Here is a 19497-nt window from a genome sequence, read left to right on the forward strand (position 1 = left end):
CTACAATAGATTTCTGGATCACATTTTATTAAATACCTAGTATTACAAAATTTTTGTGAGATATTAAAAATTGGACTAGAAAGACGGTTGTTAATATTGCCTATGGGCCAGCACCTCATTACCACACTACTTGGAATTGAAATACTCTATTTTGTGTTTTTTTATTGTTAATCTTTATTTTTCTTCCTTAAAGTATTATATGGCACAACCTTAAAAACAGTCAAGTGAATTCAAATGATGACAATATTTATGGGATCGATGCCCCTTAAACATCAGTCAACACATCCTTGATAATGGTCAGACTAGTATTGTGAGTTACTTCTAAACAGTGCTAAACTTTAAACCATCAGAGGCAGTTCTTGATCCTAAACAGACATGGAGGTTTAGGTTAATCAAACCAGAGTCAAAAAACAAAACCCTCAGGATCAAATATTTAACTCACTTACCTCTGAACACAGTGTAGAGTTACTTGGAGTCATAAGTTGATGTTGATTAATTCATTTCTGAAGAGCAGGGCACACAATTTTTATCCTATTTTTTTTTTTTTTTTACTACCCGTGAACTTGACCAGAGCTAAGGTTCCCAACTCCTGGCTGCAGGGAAGAGCTCTTGAAGTCTTTTGTGGTAGCTCTAAGGTTAGACCTTTTGGGTAGTTTGCCAGAATTTCGGCTGTCAGCTCTTGCCTCTTTTGGAACCTTTACTTTCTTAATTTCCTTGCTCCTACCTGATATTCAATTAGCAGCCTTCTCTGCAACCTTTAGGTCCTAAAGCTTTTTGAAGTGGGTGTGGGATGTCCTCATTGATCAGACCTAGTTTATGAAAATTTGGATTTCTTTTTTCAAATCAGATAAAATAGGGACTGGCTTTCCCACCCACCCTCCCCCAAATCACCATGAACTTCCGTGAAGTATTTTTTCTTCTTGAGTACGTTTAAAATCCTGTAGGATTTAAGAAGTGTGTTTAAATAGAATGTAGTAGGTATTATGTATATCAGAGTTTGTCTGGAAAGGATGATGCTTTTAGAAAGGTGCCAGTGTCTGTGGGTGTGTAAACGTGATTCTGTTTACAGATGCTTTGATTGATGAAGAGGAATTTTCTCTTTTTTTCGTTTTGATTTGGCCTGACCAATGCATATGTTCCAAGGACATAATTATTCTTAGTGTTTTCCCTCAATTTTCTGAATGGTTCAGGTTGTGGCCTTTAATGTTGATGAGTCCGAATGGTTAACTATGGAATTGCTTTGGCACAAGGATGTTTATACCAATCCTAGTATGGCTCTCCATGCTTAGTGTGCGTCCCCGCAGCTGCTTGCTGGTGAGTTAGCCGAGCTGTCCTAAATGTGCAGTGGTGTGATGGGAATTTGAGGGATGAAGAGGAAATGTATGAATAAAATAATGATTGAAGGAGGAGCATTTAGTCTTTTAATAGTAAAAAATAAAGTTTAAAAGTCAAATGTAGTTACCAATCTATTTTATATAGAGTTTATATACCTTCACACTTAATTTAGATCCCGAAAGTTTTCCTAACTTTAGCCAACCATATGTAAATAATTCTGAGCAATGTAATGGAATTATTTTATTATTTTTAGATTTTATACTCATGATTGAATGTGGAACTTTTTTTGTGGTATAGAAGTGTTAATGGTATTTTTATTGGGGTAATACAGGTTAATAACATTACATAAATATTAGGTGTACATGAGAATTTGGTATCTGTTTACCCTATTGCATGGTTACCACCAACAGTCTACTTTCTGCCTGTTACCGTGTATTTGAACCCTTTTACCCATTTCCCCCCCTGCTACTCCCCTAAATGTTAATGATTTTGAAAAACATATTTTAAAATACATTAACAGTTAGAAAAATGCAAAACCAAAGATTGAATTTGAACAGTTGGCATTTGCTATAATAAAGCTTCATTAAAGGTAACGACTTTTCCACTTTTATTCGCTAAGTAGCTAATAGAGCTTCTTGGTGGATATTGACAGGATCTCAGTGTTAAGTCATTTGGATGGACAGAGTGACACTGTGGCTCGGACATTTAGAGCTACAAGGTTTAGGGTCGTGTTCCGTACCTTTCTTTATAAGCTTTTTACCTTTGGATAAGGTGTTTAGTTTTTCCTGAGCTGAGCTTTTGTTTTTTTACTATTGCTGAGTAGCAGTTACTCTCTTAGAGGATTATAGTGAGAATTAAATGAGATAATTTATGCGGCTATCTTATGATTAAGTTGAGAAAAGGAAAAAAATAAATTTTCTTTAAGCTTAATTTTTTTTTTTAACATATCAGTTTAACGACCAATGGAGAGAAAAATTTGCTGCCCAGTGATAAATTGTTGGCACAAATTGTTATTTTTAGAAATGCTCTTATTTGATGCCATTAGATATAAATAAAAGGAATATGTTTTAAAGAATAGTATTCTATGTATAAAGTATAGTAATGCTATTGTTCAGTATTTCAAAAATACGATTGAACACAGGGCATATTTTATGTAGCTAAAATAATTGCAATAGTGGGAACAAATGAATATATTGATGAGTAGGTTTCACCTTTTGGATTAATTGCATATAATTTCTTGAGCTATAAGTTCTCTCCACAGTGATAGCAAAACTAAATTGTTTGCTGGTGGATTCTAAAATAGAGTTCTCAGTGTTTGATATGAGATGATACTCAGGATAATTTTAGAAAAATTATTATATATATGTATGTATATAGTAAATTTGACCAGGCATGTCCAAGAAGATAAATTTATTCACATCATTTTTTCTCTGCAGTGACATGTTTGGTTGTTTTCATATCTTTGGGAATGTAACAAGTAGGAAAGAAAACTTTGGCTTCATCCTAAAGAGTTATGACAATTAACATGAAACATAAAAAAAATTATGGTTTCTAAAGTATGCTGAACTTAAAAAAGCCTTTAAGTATATACTTAAAAACAAACCAGTGGAAAAAATATTTTAAAAATGATTAGAAATTATTGCAATCATGAAGTTTCTTTCTTTTAGAGAGGTATTCATTTTCTAATTTAGCCTAGTTCCAGCCTACATTTGATTACTGCAGGATTTTAAGTCTATACACATTAGTCTTTGAATGCATTTTTAGCAAAATAATTGATTGCCCCCAATAACAGTTTGCACATTTGATCTTTTCTAGGCATCAGTTGTACAGTAGTTGGGTTAATACAAATTTTGGTTAACACAAATAACCAACTTGTTAGTGCATTTTTAAAAATTAATTAACTGTCTCTTCTTCATGGGCAAACCTGCCCTGCTCTTGGATGATATTCCAAATAGGCTCATATACTTTCAACTATTCTAATTACTCTTGTACATCACACATACATGAATGTGCATGCACAGTGGGAAGTTTATTATTTTGACTGCTTTTGTGTTATTTCATGTGGATATTTTCTCTTCTCTTAAGCCTGAGATTCTTTTTCTTGGTCTTACACTGCCTAATTTACATATTCAAGAAATGCCCTGTCTTTTGCTTTTAAGAGCAAAACATGATTTTTGAGTAACAAGATAAAATATGCTGATGTAGGAGAATTTTTTTTTAGCACTTTAAAACTTTCTCTTTTTCCCTCACCTTCCCCTTTCTTTCACTGCTCACTTTCCTTCCCATCTTCTCTTTCCTGTGCTCTCCTTGTTTATAGCCCAGTCATCTATGTTTTCTTCTGGAGGTGCAGAGATGAAAAGGCAGGGAGAGGGATCTCTTACCTAGAGGGTAAGCAGACATGTAAACAGATACTTACAGTGTGAAGGGTAAAGGGAATCTTCTTCCAGTGTTCAGAAAAATAAGATCACTAGTAATAATTTTTTCAGTTTTCCTCATAAATTTACTTGGTTGGTACATGTAGTGCATTCTGCCACTTATCTGTTAACAAGAGTTAGCTGATGGGCAATCCATAAAAGAATATTAATGGACAATTTGGACTTATCTAATCACGTGTCATAGTTTTACAGCTTCTTTTTTTTCACAGATCTATAAAGTATGTAGTCATTCTCTGCTACTTTATCTGATGGAAGACATATCAAAAATGCTATGTATTTATTTTGTCACTTGAATATACTTGAGAATTGTGGGAAAAGTGAGAATAGAGATGAGGTTAGAGTCTTGGAGCACATCAACATTCACAGGAAGGGTAGAAAAGAGGAATATGTAAAGGAGACTAAGAAAGGTCAAGGAGAGATGAAAACCAGGAGGATTGGTGTCACCAAAACCAGGGTTCTTTAAAGTTTCAAGATTAATCTGCTGTGTCTGCCATAGAGGCCGTATGAAATCCACAGTAAGAAGACTAGTAGGTTAGGCAGTTACGTAGACAGGGGGAGCATAAGGAGCAGTTTCAGTGGAGTGGTGAATTCCAGGTGGCAGTTGAGCTTTCAGTGGGAGTGAAAATGAAGATACTGAATGTAGAGCTTTCACTGTCTTTGTTACAAGTAGCTGCAAAGTGAAAACTGCTGCATCTAGGAAGGAAGGAGGCAAACATTTAATAAGAGCCTGTGATGAAACTAAGTGATACTGTCTGTGGTTTTTAAGTGTGCTTCATGTACCAGGCACTCTGCTATGTATTTTCACAAACCTTATGCATAGAAGAGAAAGTTAAATTGAGAGGTTAGTTGAACCAGAGGTGATGATAAACAATTGTATGCTTTCCAGGTAGTTTTGTAACTTTTTTCTTAATAACCAAAAAGAGATTATCACCATTAGTTTTAATCATGTTTTGTGACTTCAAAAAGGTAAGTTAATAAAGAACACTATAGGCAAGGCCTCCTCTCCCCTTCCCCAGCCCTTAGAAGCACATGGTGCTAAACACACCCAGTGAAAACTCAATAAAATACTTGTTTGTACATTTCAAACCAGAAGATTCTTCAAGTGAAGGATAACACTGGTACATCTGAACGTGGCTCATGTTTCAAGAACAATACAGGGTATGTTCTTTAGATGCCGTAGGGCAAAGGATTTTGTATTTGTGCTTTGATTTTCTGTAAACTAAGCTTTCCAGGTTTCAGAGCTCTTTTTGTTCCTCTGAGTGCATCATGGAGAAGCCTTCAGCTGGGATGTTGGCAGCCTGTATTTCTGACCTCTTTTAAGGAAGAGTGCAGTATACCCTGTAACTCCTTTGGACAAGTCAGATATTTTCAGAAACAGCCGAAGTTTCTTAGGAGCCAACTTGGAGCTGAGGCTAGGGTGATACCAGATAGGACAAGGCAGATGAGCAGATAGAAGTATTTAGGCTTGTAAATCTTGCATTCAAGAATTAGAAGTTTTTGTACCTGTGACTTCTTCAGGAAAGTGATGCACATACACTTTATTACAAGGACGATTGATGAGCCGGAATCTGCCACCCACTAGACCACTCCTTTGGAAATAAATGACAGAAGTTTAGGACCTCATTACAACTCCTGTCCTAATCATGCTCAGCATGCATGGCCACACCTGTCTACTCACTGTATCCTGTGTTTTTTCCTAAACTGAGTAGGAATAATAATAAAGGTAATAATGATGATGTCCACTTTATATAGGTAGTTCTGAGGATTAAATGAGATAATTCATGTAAATGGCTAAATGAATGACTAGACACATCATTTAAAGCCTGTCCACAAACTTCTCTCTAGGTTGTTGTGACACTCCATACTATTCACTATATTATGAATGAAACTGATCAACTTTTCAAAATTAAGTGATCAAAATTCAGGAATAGCATTGTGTATAATTTTATTTTTCTTTAGGTCATTTGATATTGTTTATATATATTAAAATCTTACATTTTACATAAACTGCACATTCATAGCAAGCAGATGGTAGAATTTACATAAAATTCACCCATTTTATACCAAGTTTTTCCATAGGTTTGATTTTGGTCTCAGATACCTATGATGTTATAAAGAGGTTCTTTGACTGTTAAGGTTCACTACAAGTGTGGTGGTCTGTTTCTGATATTTCACATATAAAAGAGGGTTCCAAGTAGTGTTAGACCCAGTCAAGTATCTTAGTAGTAAGGTGAGGTGCTGCTCTGGGTGATAAAAGGAGACAGCATTGGTGAAAAGTGATCCAGACAGAAATGGACCCAGCACTCCCATTTTTCAGATGAAAAAGGAGGGAGCTGTTTACAAGCCATCAGCACTCCTAGAATTTTCTTCTTTTATGGGTGGGCCTCCTGCAGCACCTCTAGAAACACCCTTATGCGCTCACTCTTCACAGGGGTACGTTTACCCTCTTCTAAAGATGCGCTTTTATTGATTCGCTGAGGGAGGGGGGATGCCAGTGATGAGAGAGAGTCATGTGTTGGCTGCCTCCTGCACGCCCCTCCTGGGCATCGAACCTGCAACTTGGAAATTGAACCCCTCACCTTGGTGTACAGGACCAAGCTCCAACCAACTGAACCACACCGGCCAGGGCAAATTTATTTCATTCTTAAATAACCACTGTCACTCATTATTAGGGCACATATGCCTGTTGGGCACTGTACAACGTCTCAAACCCTGGAATCAGATAGGACACCTCTGCTCGTATTTCCTGTCCATGCTGATTTTACTTTATATCACAGTCACCACTGAAAATCCAGTTTCACTAAGACTTGACTTTCTTGCAGAGATTGTAGTACCGTTTAATGTTGAAACTGTGTACTACCTTGAGCCAGTCATTCACATAGTCTCTGACAAATGCTGTTTGGTTTGCCCCCAAAATTAACAATCTCCCAGCATCCCCGTGAATTTGCTGCAGTGTCCGGGTGCTGTGGCCACCATGGGTAATGGAGACCGTAGATGACCCTGGATGGCATTTCCCGTGTATGACATTGAAGGGACATGTCGTCGTATCTCAGAGTTCTGAGTGAGAAGTTTTACCAGCACTCCAGGGACCTTCTCATTAGAATCGTTACATTTCTCTCAAACTGCCTGCTGGGTGGTAGTGTCATTGATGTCTGGTAGACTCCCTCTACTCTGTTTATCCAAACCCTGCCAAGGGTTTAGGCTGGTCTGGTAGGCCAGTTAATGTCATTCTGCTGCATTAGAGCTGTAGTGTAGCAGATGTGCAGATTTTTCGTCTCAAAACACCTGTAAACATTACCGAGCACTCGAGAGCTTTTATTTATGTGGATTAAACTTACCAATATTTACTTCAAAGAGTTAAAACTGAGAAAACTAAAAATAGCAATAATAAACCCATTTTATGTTAACGCAAATAGCCCATTTTTAACTAAAATAACAACTCTCTAAAAGAAAAAATATTTAGTCAGAAGAGTAACAGTTTTTTCAGACTCTTTAATGTCTGGCTTAAGGGAAAACAGCTGTATCTTGTGTCTGCTTCTGCATGTAGTCTGTTGTGACATCACACATCATGTAGCCTCTGGAAAGCTCCATTGGGGGAAATCAGATGAAAAAGATAAGTAATGTCTTCATGTTATTCTGAAAGTAGTTTTGACCTGCTGCCTGCTTGGAGTGGAGCTTTACATTCTTAATGCTTACAAAAAATCTCAACGTAGATGTGGTCTGTCTGCATCCTACTCTTAGGCGGGGCAGATGAACTTTTGTGAAGGGCCAGATAGTGAATATTCTCTGATCTCTGTCAAAACTAGTCAAGTCTGACTTTCTACTGCGAAAGCAGCCGTAGACAATATGCAAGCAAACGGGCATAGCTCGTCCCAATAAAACTTTATAAAAAATAGGCGGCAGACCGGAAGTGGCCCTGGTCCTGGCCCCTGCCCTTAAGAGGAAAGCTGCTGCTCGGTGGGTTAAATGATTAGCCACGTCACACAGCTAGGAAGGGGAGAATTCATGGATATATTTCTCTTTTATATACAGATAGTATATCTATATAAAATGATATACATACTCTATATATTTCCAGTTCCATTGCCTTATTTTACTTAATAGAGAGATAGTGATGATATGTTGAAGATCAATCTAACTATATGCATATAGGACTATATTTACTGTTTGAAAGCGAAAACATACTTTATATTCACTCTTACTATTTGTTCTGTCAGTCTTACAAATAAATTTTAGAATTTATTTGTTTTGTTATTTGTATTCCATGAGTATCTTTTCTAACAGGTTTTTGTTTTTTTTAATGATCTTGCTTTGGTATTTAGTGCACATGAGTAAAATAGCTTGACAGAGTTCTGCTAAATTGTTTAGCATTATTAGGAAGGTAAGACATAAACACTTAAAACAATTAAACAATAAGCACTGAAGGTAAAAATTGTGAGATCTTGGTGTGGGTTCTAGTGGAGAGAAGAGACTCATGAAGTTAAATGGGTTTTGACAAATTTAAGGTTTGGATGGCTTGGGTCTGAATTGTGGCAAGGAAAACAGCCTAACAGAAACACCTCACCATGGTGTCTCAAGGGAAGACTTGGCGAGTAGAGAGGACAGGGCATGCTTAGGGAGATAGGAAGAGATGATGTCTAACAGGAGGATTCCTTGAGTGACCCAGAGAGTTATAAAGAAATTCTTTTTATGTCTTTTTCTCTCTGCCATGGAGCCAAGCTCTTAAAAGATGATGAATTGCTTTGCAGGATTTGTATATGACTGAAGTCGTGTGCTTATAGTAAGAATCGCCTGCAGGCAGCCTAGGTGTTCATTTGTGGTGGAGAGTTGCTGCGAGTGAGCTTTGCTCCGAGGCATTATACTGCCGAATGCCCCAATGATTGATTATTGAGGTTTTTGTTTAGGTATTTTGGTGAATGAATATGGGCAAAGGATATGCTTTTTGGGAATCCATGTAACATCAATATAGCAAGTTCAGAACCATGATAAAGTTCTAAATGGTGAAGCTCAGATGAATTGTGATAGTTCAGGACAATAGAGACTTCTGCTGCTTTGGTAATAACTAACAAATTACTGGAACAGTTAGGATTTAAGAATTGCAAAATTCCAGTGGGACTGTTTCTAGTTAGAGCCTTTTGGTATTGCCTTATTTGGTCTCCTGCCAAGACTTTTAGCATTTACTGTCTGTAGGCTCCTATCTCTCATGTTATTTTTTTAAAGCTGGAGTATAGCTGCAGTCCTGCTTCCTGGAGCCCACAGTACAGGTTGGATATGTTCTGAAGGACAAATCTAAATGGTAGAGTGAAAAGCAACCAACTTAGAGACACTCAGCAGCACAACTTCGAGTTGGAAGGAAGGGAGCTAATATTTGTAAGATAAAACTAACATTTGTTGAGATACTGTGCTAACTGCTTTACATCAATTATTTCTAGTCTTCACTACATACCTGGAGCTTTGTGTTATTTTCTTTGGTTTTACAGAGAGAAGATGGAGACCTAGAGAGCTTCAGTAACAGTTAGAAAGTGCTAGAGCTAAGTGTGTTTTCTAGAAGGCAGGGCCTTTATGCGTGCTGCTCATTAGGTACTTTGTATCTTGCTCCACACAACAGCACTGTGAAATGGTGGTAGGAGTGAGAGTCCTGATTTTAGTGGAAGGAATTGAGACACAGAGATAAGTAACCTGCCCCAGGTCACACTGCTCCCGAGGGCAGAGCGAGATCAGTCTGCCTCCACGGCTCTTGCCCTTACAACAAGCAAGTCATAAGTACCGTCTTCCTCTAAAAATGGAACAAGTTACGGAAGGGTAAAATGTAGAGGCTTAATGTTAAGTGTGAGGTAATAAAGAGCAAACAAATGAAAACTGGAGGATTCACTCTTTAGCTTCTAGGCTAGACTATCTAACTGCAAACAGTGGACAAAACTATTTGTGGAGACCGGACTCAGAGAAGGCTGCTGAGATGGCCGTGCTCAGGCTTGGAAGGAGATCCCGAATGCTGCTCTTCTTTTGTGGACCTTGCTGGCACAGTGAGGCCCAACTAGGGTGTTTAAATGCACATTTAGGAGGAAGAAAGGGGTTTCCATCCATGCACAGTCTCTCAGTTAATAGGTAGTAGGCATGGCACTTGCCCTAAGGGGCTAAACTGGAAGCTGCTCTGTCAAGGGCTCCCTTGTGGTAGTCACATGGTTTGCATCTTCCCCTAGAGCTGTCACATGTGAAATCCTGTAGTCAGGTATCTCAGATCAGTTTGAATCTGTGAGTCAAAGGAGTAGATATCAGGGGTAGAGAGAGGTGAGGTTTTCTGTCTGCCAGGGCTCAGTGCTACTTTTTTAACAAATCTGATTTATTATACTGGAGTTAGAAAGACCTGTGAAATAAGACAATCCCTTAGCTTTTTAAATAAGAGGTTAAGTGATTTGCATAGTGCTCCACAGTATTTAATTCTACTAAATGGTTCCAAGGTTTGGATTCTACTCTGCTCAGTAATCCATACTGCCTTTCAGTTCATTTTATAGGCTGAAAAGTGAACTGTGTTCCATAAACACGCGTGTTTTATCTGTGTACTAAAGGAGCTTCTTTACAAAATCTAATCCATGAGCTAATACCCAGAACATAGCAGAGACTTGGATTGCAGTAATTTAAACTAATTCTACACTACAGTTCAAAAAAAATGAGGGGTTTGGTCCAGGTCATTTTTAAGGACCTTTTTACAACAAATGTCTACGCTTTTTAGTTTCATTCCGTCCTTAGGGAATCAAGCGGTGTTTCTTTAGACTCAGAAGCAGTTGTGTTCAGGGGCTAGTCCTGACTCCGTTTCCCAGCAGACACGAGTCTGCTTGTTTCCTGCAGGGCTTAGTGCCCTCTAGTGCCACGTATCCTAGTCACCCTTTTCCTTCAGTTGCTGGTTCCAATTAAAGGGACATTTTACAAATGTGGAAAGTTGCAAAATGGAGTCAGGATTGGTTAGGAACATCCAGTTTGAATAAAAATCTAATCCCACACATTTCAGATCAGATCCCAACTTTGATCTGCATACTTTGGTGAGCTAATTTATAAGCTAATAGTATTTCTTACCCTAGGGGGTATGGCTGGAAATGGGATAAAGCTTGGGGCAGAAAGCTGACTGGAATTTAAGTGGTGGTGCTGCTGGTGGTGTAGTGTGGGGGGTATAGAGCGTGGGCCATGTAAAATAGTGTTCCCTGGCCAAGACTCGGCGGGACTCTATCTACCCGTTACCTTGACATAGAACAGTATAGTGTAGTGTGCTAATCAGCCGCGGCTCCCCGGACATGTGAAGTTTATGGGAACTCTAGGTTTTATAAAATCCAGCTAAAGAATTCTTGCTTTGTTTCATCACTGTTAATGAAATACGATGAAACTATTCTTAGTGCTTAAACACTGCATTAATAGCACGAGGACCATTAGCGGGAGCATCTGCAAGACAAGCCTCCCTCTCCTTCAATAGCCGCTCAGCAGCCGCTGAGAAACCCACGTGAGCATGTAATAAACCAGCGCTGCCGACTAACAGTAGGCCGCCCGCGGCGCGTCGTGGGCACTCGCGCCAGCTGTTTCCTGAGGTGTGAGGGTCACTTCCCCAAACTGATGCGCGTACTGATCTACCATGGTTTAAGAGTACTCTTACGAAATTGATTTGTGAGAGCTCACCGATATGATTAACATTCAAAATGACAAAAAAGATACTTAAAAGCATCATTTGAAATATTAAGTATTGTTACGAGTTGAGAAAATTGAAAGGTGCGTAAAGATTGTCTTATCTTAAATTAGAGAAAAATGAAATAGTATTAAATAAGCCTTTAGGTTTATTTATGGTAGAAAACCCAGAAAGATTCCATAAGACTGTCAGGGTATAGGAGGAGGGGAGAGGGGCAATTTACTTCACTACTTTTTATCACTGTTTTCCTTGCCTTTTATTGGCTGATAACAGGGGCTTGGAGTTGCTGTTGGACTTCGGGGGCTATTGATGTTAATATACTGAAAGTGTAAATGCCTCTCGAATAGGCATTCATCTAAATAGTCTTGGTTTCGCCTGAACATTTGTTTTATAGGACACTGTATTTAGAAGAACAAAAGTTACTTTTCTGTTCCTATTTGTTAGCATATCTGGAACCAAGCTAAAACATGCTATGCTTGAGTGATCTCAGCTGAGTGACTTGGCCTTATCTGTGCTATGGAAGAGAATGAATTTTAATTCCAAAGTTTGTCATTAATTAGTAACCAGTTTCTAAACATAGGACTCTCATTTTATCAAAATGTGTTTAAATTGTTTTTTAGAAACGTTTTTGTTGAATTCAGCCAGTCATGTCCGTTGACTGAACTTAGTTTACATTAAGCATGAGAAGTGGAGAAAGCATTCATTATTTAAAACAATGATAAGTGGAGCTAATGTTTCTCAGATATTTGAATAACATTCCTTTCTTGAAGCACCTCGACAGTAATTACTTTGGTTTGTGAAATTTCATCTGTTTTCAGAATTGAAAGAAAGAAGCTGTCTTCATTTGAAAATTAAATGTCTCAAACTACGTTGAAAAATAAAGATGATGTTGAATTACTGGTGATTCTTGTTTTCTTCTCTATACCCCCAGTATTTCTCAGTTTTCTACAATGAGCATGTATTACATTATTAATCAGAAAAAATAATACTGCTTTTTTTTTAAAAAAAGTAAATATGATACATTTAATTTTCTTCTGAAACTTTACCCTAAAGCACACTTGAGTACTTTCTTTAAAAAATTAGCACCTCTAGTTTATAAATGAAACCTAATGCTAAATGTGGATAGGACCAAAATATTAACTGCTAATTACTTGGAAGATTTATTTAACAATACTAAGAGAAAATGCAGGCTCTCAGTACTGGGAGAGTGATTTAAAATAATTCATTTGTGATTAAAAAAAAATTCCTAGAACAGTAGTACTAATTTGTATTTTTAGAGATTTCTATACTATGTAATAGTACTTTAATCTGGAAGTACTTATGTTTTATATATGATCTTAATTAACACTGTGGCCCCCAGGCATCTTTGGGCCTTTAGAGTGCTACACACTCCGATGCCAGGCTGGGCCCTGTGTGTTTTACCATCGTCCGTATCATTATGCCAAGTGCCAGGTGTGTGCTTTAGGTATTTTGAGAGGCATTTTAGTGTGGTGCTTTAGAGCATGGACTTTGAGGTCAGACTGCCTGGATTTAAATCCTGGCTTTGCCACTTAAATAGCAGTGTGAGCTGAGGCAAGTGAAAGTTACTTAATCTCTTTTTTCAGTTTATCTGTAAAAGAGAGGTAATTCTTGTCCTACTTCATAGAATTATTATGAGAATTAAATGAGTTAATATTTACAAAGTGGTTAGAAGAGTGTCTGACATAGTTTATGCTTATTAGTCAGATAAATATCTTGTTTAATCCTCATAAGAACCTTTAGAGAGAGATGATAGCATTGACATTTTATAGATGTTAAAAGTTAAGCTCAGAGAGATTATGTAATTTGCTTAAGGTCACACAGCTAGTAATGTGGATCTGGGATTTAAATTCTGGGCTGTCAGACCCCAAAGTGTGTTGGGATTATAAGTGCCTGTCTTGTAATAGCCCTTGCACTTGAACATTGCCCTGGCAAGTTATTTTATCTATTCTAGCCCTTAATGCATCATGTCAAGAGTGAGTGATGCTTGTGCTTTACAAAACTTGACATAATTATAGTCAAGTAGGTGTGGAAAGATAATCAGACACGGTTCTCATGGGTAAAAGGGATGTATGTGGGATTACCTTACAGGCTCCCTCTTAGAGAGGGAGCATTGTCTAAAATTTATGATATCCCCTCCTCCCAATATAGTTAAATAAGACACATAGAAGAGAGTCAACTTTATGTTAGTGTAAAATACCTGTTTGGGTGAAATAACATCATTGAGAAAGGAAACAATATAATAATTATTTTGACTTTATTTATGTTGATTATACATTTCTTATTTGTATTGCTTTTGTGTTTGTTAAAATGGTAGGGTCAGTCATCTTATTAGAACTGCATAAAATTAAGCGTGGCTGAGAATGAAGTAGCAGGTACTGGAGTGGCTGCCTGTGACCACTGGCGCCATCTATTGGAAGCTGAGAGTTGATTCTTTTGCTCTAGAGGTTTTACTCTTCTTCATGATGAAAATCTGAAAGTTGAAAATTCCAAAAGAGGAGTTTTCTGTATTTTGTAATGAGATTCTGTGTGCACTTGGAAGTAAAGCTCTTACATTATTTATAAGTGTAATGTTAAAGGATTCTCATACTTTAAAAATTTAACAATATAGCAGTGTATTAAATAAAATTCTCACATAGTACTTTAAAACAGCACAATAAAGCATGTGGTCTCCAGAAGAAAATATGACATTTTACAATATCCTTCAAGCAAGGTTAAAGATGTGAGTCTAATTTTATTCTCTGAATCCCATGAAAAGAAATCATGTTTTCTTGCTATTGACCTGTACAAGATGCGACACAAATTAGTTTTCTTTGCATAGAAAATAAATTGTTTTCTTAGATTATAGACCATGTTAAAGAAATACTCTTTTTATTTTTATGGCTTAGCATTTTCAAGGAAAAGCATTACTGTTTCCCTCAGCACAATGCATTTACCTTTTTTACTTATGTGTTCCCAAGGGGTGTTTGCTTCTCACTATAGCTGCCCATAAGTCTTCCTGATTTAGAGAGAGTGGAAACGGAATCTGACTTGTGGTAGACTTTATAAAATGCGTTTCCACTGTTCTCTCACCTCTCCTGTTTTACTTTTCCCCCAGACTCTGCAGAATTATGTGTTTGTGTAGCTCCTTCTTACATGTGGCCGCGCGCTGTACTTGAGCAGAAAAACAACAGCCGACGTGCTGTTTACTGCAGTTGTCCAGCGCTGCAGTCGGGCAGCTGTCATTGTTTTGCACAGTTCTGTTTTTCCTCCAAAACTGCCTGTGGCAATTTGTACTCATTCCTTATTACCCAAGGGTTTTGGAAGCAATAAAATAATGTATCTGACTACTTAGTGGCCTAATGTGATTCCCCTGTCAGAGAAGCAGCAAAGCAGAAGACTCTCTCACTTTTCCTCTTTGCTGGCCGTGCAGTCTTAGGCCTGTTGGGGCAGGTTTTTGATGTGCTGACAGAATGCAAAAGGGGAGTTTACTGTATTGCAATTGTATTTTCTTCACTTAATTCTGAACTGTTTATAAGTAAAACTCAGATCTGGTCAGAAATAATATCAAATGTTCTACATGTAATCCTGCCTTGTAGAAAACTATTAATGTGATAAAATTAACATAATTTTTAAACTGTATCTTCAGGTCATACTGTAAAAGATCCATATGACATTATGAGAGTGAAAGTGCTTCTCTTTATTCTTGCCATCCGTTTAGTACACTCAGTGTGCGCCATACACACACACACAGGGTTTTTTCTTTTTTTTCAAAGAGCCTACTATACATGCATACGTTTTCCTAGACACAAGGGAGATATAGCAGTGGACAGAATTAATGTGGCCCCTGTACTCATGCCATTTATAGTTGAGTAGTACTTAGAGAGTGGAGATTGACCACGTAGTGAGTGTCAAGTCTTAGTACTGTAGGGGTGTCAGAAGAGCTATAAGGAGAGGAATCTGCTCTTTTGGCAGCTTTGTGCTGTAGGAGACTCACTTGCTTTGTTGTGTGTTTAAGCAGTCTTCCTGTCTGCCTTTGCCAAAGCAGCCCTCGAGACATTCTGAGTATTAATGAGGCCCTGGGAACGCCCTCCGCAGTCTGAGACATAACTAAGCTGCTTGTCGTCAAAGCCTCCTGCCTTCCCTCTGCTGCTCTCCTCTCCCGGAGCCATCCTCCAGCCACCTGGGGCACCAGGTTCCGAAGTTTTTAAGAGCAGAGAAGTTGAATCACATTAACCTCTCTCCATAATAAATACTAATTACTGTTTGTATTTTTGTGTTAGTAATAGCGTAGCAGTATCATAATTAGTGGCACTAATATATATAGTACAATTTTAAAGCTGTAAATTTCAATTAAAAAAATTTTTTTTCTGGTGGTAGTTAAAAAAGGCTTTTGCCTGATTAGCCTTAGGCCCTACTGATGCATTCATCTGGCTGAATGAGAGTCTGTTTTTTAGGTATATGAAACTAGATAATTTATACCGTTTGAAGGAAGCAGTAGCTTAGTAATTCCAAACAATGCTTAATTAAAATGACTTTATTTCTCCCTCAAATCATACTCAGTGCCTACTACCAATACAAAAAAATGGACTTCTAGGCCCTCTTAGGGCTGCCTGGAGGCTAACACATACTTTGCTCTCACGGGTAGGCCTAGGTGTGGACAGAAGGCAAGAGATGCTCTCGGTCCAGGTGAGTGATACAGAGAGAGTGCTCCAAGTTTAGTGTCTTTCTGGTCTGTGTCCTTGGAACCTACAGGAACAGTCTTGAACTTATTTTGAGGAATAAAGTAGACAAAAGGAAGAGAAGCCAGTATTTTAGAAAAAGGCAGGAAAGGCACAGAGTGTGTCCACTTTCTGTATGGGACATCATGTAGACAGGCTTGAGTGGCTCGAGAAAGCAGCCCTCAGCAGGGGTCTGAAGGGTTCTGGGACTTAGCACCCAGTATGCGGGACCGTGAGGCCATCTGAGTGAAAATAGCCATTACTCCAGCCTGGGCCACTCTGGGTTTTTCCCTCCTATATTTTATTTTTTAAATATATTGAGGCATGTGTAGAATTTCATGTGAAAAGAATGTGGTATTGCTGGAAAGGATTAAAAACCAGTGGAACAGAGCTGGTTCATGATATTACTGTTTGGATGTGACTTTGTCATACTTTGTTATTTGAATTTTGGAGTGGATTTTCTTTCTAGTATGTTTTCTTATATGTTTTTTTGAATTGTAAGATTTAAATTACATCTCAAACTCACATTCAGTAATTTGGGATGTTTCACTGATGAGGAGATGATTCCACTCTGATTTGCGGTCGAGACTTTAATTAATTTTATTAACTGTTTTATCAAGAGCATGATCACATCTCGTTTAATGTTTGTGTCTCTCTGAGTTACGAATTATTATCTCTATTTTATAGCATTGAAAACTGAAATACGGAGAGGTTAATTAACTTAAGGTTGCTAATAATGAGTCATGTTTGAACTCAGGTCTGCCTAATTGCAAGGCCCTCTGACACTGCCTTTCTTAGAGCTGAGCAATTGAGAAGTGATGGTATTAACTTACATTAAAATAAACATTTTATTTATTTTTTTATCCTCACCTGAGGACATGTTTAGTGATTTTTAAATTTTTTTTTTAAGGAGAGAGAAAGGGGGTGAGAGAGAGGCATACAGACAGATAGACATCAATTGGCTTCCTTCCTTCCGAATGCTCCCTGACCCGGGATCGAACCTGCAACTTAGGTGTGTATCTGACCAGGCATCGAACCTGGGCACCACGCTCCAGCCAACTGAGCCACCCGCCAGGGCACTATGGTTTATTTTTAAATAGCAAAAAATACATTTGGGTAAAAATGCATATGTGGGCAACTTTAGAAGATGTAATTTAAAAGTCAGAACAGTTAGTGAAATTTTAATTTTAGAAATAGGTGAGTCTTATGACCTGGGGCAGGGGAAAAACCTTTCCCCCCAAGTTGCTTTAAAATGACCAACTTGAATTTTCTAAATTAAAGATGAAAACAGTAGTCTGTATTCTTATCAAGTTATTTTTCTAAGACCTAATAAAGAAGCTTGAGCATTAGTGTTAATGTGCTTATAAATGTGAGCTGAGGCTCAGCAATGGAAGGGGAAGGAAAGAAGAGATGGAGACTAGCAGGAGACACAGACACTCATACACTGTCTGGAGCTTCTGCTTCCTCTTTTTAAAGATGACACCATGGTTTCATGTTTTTAACTCTCTTCTCATCTCTATGCTTTCACTTATATTTATCTTCAGTGAATTAATAACTACGAAAGTTAGAGCTTCATAAAACAAGTGTCACTTTGTGTGTGTGTGTAAACTTACAATATGGTTGAATCTAAAATTCACCCCCTGTGCAACCTAATAATTTTAATCTATGGTTAAATTACCAAATTATTGGTGTACATACTGTTGCTCTTAACATCTCAGGCCTTAAAATAGTTCATAATACTAAGTATGTTTAATACAAAGTAGCACTTCTCCTGGCCACTTAATCCTGACCTGCAAAAATTGATCATTGTTTCTCTACCTGTCTTTTTTAACTTTTAAAAATTAAAATTAAAAATTTGAGATTTACTAGAAATGTGCCTAGTTGGATTAAAGTTGGCACCATGTCATATACTTTTAGTGATACACAGAGAAATGCTCCAAGTTCAGAGAAGGGGAGATCATCCTGGGCCGTCTCCTGTGGAACCTACAGGAACAATCTTGAACTTATTTTGCTTTCCTCTCACAGTGTATGAATTTCATTTGTTGAACTGTACAGTATAACTTGAGCCTTTGAAGGGAGTTTTGTCCTGTAGTTGAGAAAAGACAGGACTTTTCCCAAATATTTTGTTTAAGGTGATGTTTGATTTTATGACAGTGATTTGTATTTGTTACTTCTCTATCTTAATTTTTATTATGTTAAAAGTAATAACACATAAATCAGATTTAAAAAATAATGTCAAGCCTTTTTTTGGTGACTCATTCATGTTTTTTGCTCCTTAGTCTTTTTTCTTCTGTTCCATTAGTCAACTATTTCCTCCCAATATTAATCAATTATAATTAATGTATTTTATACTATAAAAATACTTATAATCATTAGAAGTGTAAAATTATTCGGCAGAATGTAATTTCGGGGGGCACATTGCATATGAATCAAGCTTGCTTAAGCAGACTTGACGTACAAATTGTAAACTTTTATCCTATTACATCTATAGATACTCAGTTGGGTTACATATCAATAAACCCATCATAAGTTGAAAATACTGTAAAGCTAAAATGCATTTAATACATTTAACCTACCAAACATCATAGCTTGGCCTAGCCCACCTTAAACACCTAGTTAGCGGGCACTTGGGCAGTGATCTTGAGTCATCTCAAAAGTCATCGCCTCCCTCCTCTTCTCACCAGAAGTGGGAGACCAGAGGTGGGCATTTTGTAGACGGGGTGGGATGTGAAAACGTGAAACATTCACGTGAAACATAGTATCCAAAATGCCTGGCCGCACAGTACACTGTAGAGTAGTGGTTTTCTACTCTCTTAATCTCATGGCACACATAATTACTAAAATTCTGCAGTACACCAAAGAATATATTTTTTGCCGATCTGACCAAAAACAAGGTGTAATTTTGATTTGTTCACACCGGACGGCTGTTGTGTTGGCTGCTGTCATTTTTTAAAATTTGACGGTCTAGGGGAAAAGAGGCGAATGCCCCTGACTAAACAGTTGGGTCCTGCATGTTTTAAAAATTCTTGCGGCGCACCGGTCCGAAATCGCCGTGGGAGAGTACTGCTCGCCTGCTCCCTGATCCCGCGGCCGCTGTCCAGCATCACGGGAGAGCATGTGCCTATGCTCGCCTAGGAAAAACCAAAACTTGAAGTGTGGTTTCTACTGAATGTGTATTGCTTTTATACATCCTAAAGTTGAAAAATCATAAGTCAGAGACCATCTTCTGTATTTAATATAAACCTATAAATGGAAACAGTTATTTCATGTGTCTTTTTTATGAGCATAACATCTCATTATTGTATTGGTAACATCCGTTTATACTTGTATCATATTATAG

The 19497-nt window shown here is 37.7% G+C and overlaps 1 protein-coding gene across 4 annotated transcripts in view; it reads left to right on the forward strand.

The window, feature by feature from the left end:
* Nucleotides 1-19497, forward strand: part of MED13L (mediator complex subunit 13L) — a 209171-nt gene that overhangs the window by 116204 nt on the left and 73470 nt on the right. The window lies entirely within an intron of this gene.

Source organism: Miniopterus natalensis, chromosome 20 (assembly GCF_054644295.1).
Source record: "Miniopterus natalensis isolate mMinNat1 chromosome 20, mMinNat1.hap1, whole genome shotgun sequence".
Lineage (NCBI taxonomy): Eukaryota > Metazoa > Chordata > Mammalia > Chiroptera > Miniopteridae > Miniopterus > Miniopterus natalensis.